This window comes from Littorina saxatilis, linkage group LG17, assembly GCF_037325665.1.
Source record: "Littorina saxatilis isolate snail1 linkage group LG17, US_GU_Lsax_2.0, whole genome shotgun sequence".
NCBI classification, from domain to species: domain Eukaryota; kingdom Metazoa; phylum Mollusca; class Gastropoda; order Littorinimorpha; family Littorinidae; genus Littorina; species Littorina saxatilis.
Genome location: NC_090261.1, coordinates 55,149,083 through 55,153,090, shown reverse-complemented (window position 1 = coordinate 55,153,090; position 4,008 = coordinate 55,149,083).

Genomic DNA, 4,008 nt, shown 5'->3' with positions numbered 1-4,008 from the left:
AGAGAAAGAGAGAGGGAGAGAGAGGAGGATATAGAGAGAGGGAGAGAGAAAGAGAGAGAGAGAGAGAGAGAGATAGAGAGAGAGAGAGAGAGAGAGAGAGAGAGAGAGAAAGATAGAGAAAGTGAAGAAGAGAGAGAGGGATAGAGAGATGTAGACAGAGACAGAGAGAGACAGGGAGAGATAAGGGACTGAAGCGTAAAGAAATTACCTGCACGAAACGACGTCCCAGTGGACATTGCATGTTAATCCACTCTCATTATGGGGGCGAGGACGCCCCCATTCTATACGGATAGTTTAGAGGTTGACCATGGGCAGCGCCATTTTGTTGTGAAATACGTCATCAGTTTGTGTACACAGGAAGTTGTGACATCCGTCACCCTATGAGAGGGGTGAAGGCAACATTGTTCATCTGTAGAAAGTTGTGAAATACGTCACTCTATGGGAGGGGTGACGTCAAAATTGGTCATCACAGAGTTTGTGTAACACAGGAAGTTGTGAAATACGTCACCCTATGGGAGGGGTGACGTCAAAATTGTTCAACAAAAACAGGTTATGTCGCATTGTGCAGGGTCAACTGCAACAAACTCAAACCGAGCCATTCATACCTAGCTGTATTTGAGAGACTTATATACCCGACATTTTTATTTCTTATTTTTAGCACAGGTGTAGGAAAAATCATGAACCAAAATGTTATTTATTTTCTAATTTAACATTTTTTTTACAAATATGACCATGGTCTTTTAAACATACAGTGACATTAAACATTGTTATGTTAAAAAAAAGAAAAAAGAAATAAAGCTTTTGTGCACAAATCAGAAAATACATTGTACATTTTACCTACAGGCCAAACAGTGTCTGTTGGCGGCAGAGGGCCCAGCAAGTTGCTATTTTTAGATCGATTAAAAGTTGTCAAGAACAGGCGCTTACATTTGGATGTGTCCACTGATAGTAGGTTTGGTTGTGATCAATCAGAATGATGTAGGAATAAAAATGTATGACAGTTTGGTATGATGACATGTAATTCAAATATGCTGAAATGTAATATTATACATGATATAATATTATTATGGCTGTTGCCATGACCATGAACCCCAAGAAAGGTTTAATGTTATGTAAAATCAAAATACCAAAATCAAGCACCTACTAATCCGGTCTTCGGTGCGGCTTGGACCAAAAAAGGATGGACACGCAACTCGCTCAGCCAGCCAGCGCTGCGAGACTTACAGCGGCCAACTTCGCCGCGGCGCGCTCATTGGCTAAGTATTGAACTTGCGTCAAGGCCGATGCGCGTAGATTCCCAGAATGTTTACTTTCGGTTAGATTCTTCGACAGCATTCGCAGAGGTGACTGCCGTATTGTGTACCGCAGTCAGAAGTAATTTATTACTTTTGGGAGTTTAGTAACGTGATATCAGTTTTCAATTGTTCGTTCACTTATATTGCTTTCAGATTTAACACACAAGAAACAGTAGCACGGTTTTCGTTGCGAAAATGTGCATTGGCAGTGCTACGCGATCGAATTGTGTATTATGTACACGCGGTGTTCTTCTCAGGAAAAGACCGAAGCGACATGTGACGTCAGTCGTTCAGCCCGCGAGCGGTGGGATGGGGGGGTTCACATGGTTTGTTTGTTTCAGAACCACACCCATATACACACATTTCACATGTAAACCATTTGTCCGCCCCCTGTCGATATTTATCGACTAAGTTCCTTGTTTGTTTCTGTTGTTTGTGCCGTTGCCGGTGTCTGCAGGCGGCGCTGTCAGGGTACTCCATCACACACAATGGCTGCTGTGCCATACTGGACCTCGTCACCAGCAGGAGACTGATTTTTGTGGGTAAAGCACTGAAGGTGCTAGAGATTGGACGGAGAAAGGAATGAAGGTGTTCTTGCATGGTTGTGTAGCTGTCAAAATTTACCCAAAAAAGTCAAATCGACAGTTTTTGGACCTAATGCAACCAGATGGTCTGAAGTACTGAACATGAAAAATAACCTTTCCGCCAAAGGACTGTATGATCTTCTCGCCAGCTTAACCTGCAAGATCCGACGTCCCAGTGGACATCGCACATTAATCCACTCTCATTTGTTTCTGTTGTTTTTCCGTTGCCGCTGCACAAATACCTCCCCCTTGCTCACACACAATGCCTTCCGTGCCATGCTGAACCGTACCATCAGCGGGAGGTTCAGTGGGTGTTGCACTGATGGTGTTAGAGATACCGAAAGGGATGTTCTTGCACTCTTTAAGAAATTCATTCAAACTTTCAGAGTGCCGCGATCAAGAATCGAAACACGAGAATGGTAAGTGACTGGAACGTTTTGATTTTAACAAAACAAGACATTCACAAGTACATCGACTCAATGGTCTTTATAGTGGTCAGACAGACCAAACATTATGAGACAAATGAAGCAAAAACATAGATCTGAAAAAGAGTTCTGATTTAGACTGACAACCCATTGTTGTTGGTGTGCCAGAATGCATGCTTCATCAAAGACAACAGCGTAAGTTTCATGGTGGTCCTTGCAAGAATGGTGCTGGATAGACCTGGGAGACGGAGGAATGATACAGAATAAAGATAGAGGAAGATTGAATGAAATACGGCTTGGGAAATAGACGCTAAAGCTTGATATCATATGGGAAAAGTCGACTTCGTGAAGTCTACTCCAGGAAGCTCACTGCACGAAGCTTTGGCACTGGTTGGCTCACGTAAGTGTAGCCTATGCGATCGTAACTTTGTCTGTCTGTGCGTGCGTGCGTATGTGCGTGCGTGCGTGCGTGCGTGTGTATGTCTGTGGTAGAAACTCTAACATTTGAAGACGTCACATTACATTGACGTCACATTATGACGTAAGAGGGTTAGACGTCACGCGAAGGAAGTACTGAAAGTCTCGGTCATTATTATTTTGAGCGGGCCGAGACTAGTTGGCAGTCGTGTCCCTGTAAGTAGGCTACATGCAGACAGACAGATCTAGATCTAGTGTCTCGCTTTCTTGCACAGTTTCACCTATGCTCTTTCTGTGTGTGTGTGTGTGTGTGTGTGTGTGTGTGTGTGTTTGTGTGTGTATGTGTGTGTGTGTGTGTGTGTGTGTGTGTGTGTGTGTGTGTGTGTGTGTGTGTGTGTTACTGTTTGTCGATTTCTTACGTGAGCCTTGATGGCTTCGCCTCTTGGTTTTTTTAAGTCTTCGCGAAGTCAACTTTTCGGTCACTTGAGGACAACCTTAAAATTCAGCTTGGTATACAATGAAAAGGTGTCTTCGAGACAGCTTCCGAGCTAGTTGAAGTAAGTTACTTTCATCTATCTCTTCCATCTTCTCAATTTTTTGTCTTCCTTTAGGACAGCCTAATCAGTTCCCCGGTCAAACCTAAAGCATTACCTGCACGTTTCGTCTCTGAGGACGTGGGCGGTTAATCCACTCTCATTTGTTTCTCTTGGTTCTGCAGTCTCCTGACATGGTGCCCCGGTGCTCCATCACAGACAATGGCTGTTGTGTCAAAGTATTGAATTTGATGACAAATAAAGATGGGGGTAGAGTTTGAAGAGGTGAGGATACATTGGAAAAAGTGGTGGAGCGATTTTGCATGTTAGGAAGCAATACATAAATGTATGGGTGATTGTTTTCTTCAAAAATAGTTGTAATTTCTTTCGATGAGAAGGATGAGGGGGGATGGATGGACGAGGGGTGGACGAGGAGGTATTGCTGGTGTATGCTCTGCTTTTCAAGTTAGTTTTGCTATCTTTTCTGCGATTGGAGTGGGGTATGGGGTGGGGGGTGGGGTTAAGTACGTGTCTGTTGTGCCTTTACCAAGGGCTGCAACAATTTCCTCCGGGTAATCTTTGGGGCAGAAATAGAGTTGTTGCATGGGATGGGCTCAGCTTGAACGAAACGCGCAAATAGATTGCTGGATGGATGGATGGATGGATGGACTTTTGTGATTCTGTATTATACCATCCCATTTTTCTCAGTCAAGCAGTACGCTCTCCAATCACTTTCTACAGTAGAACTCCCGTA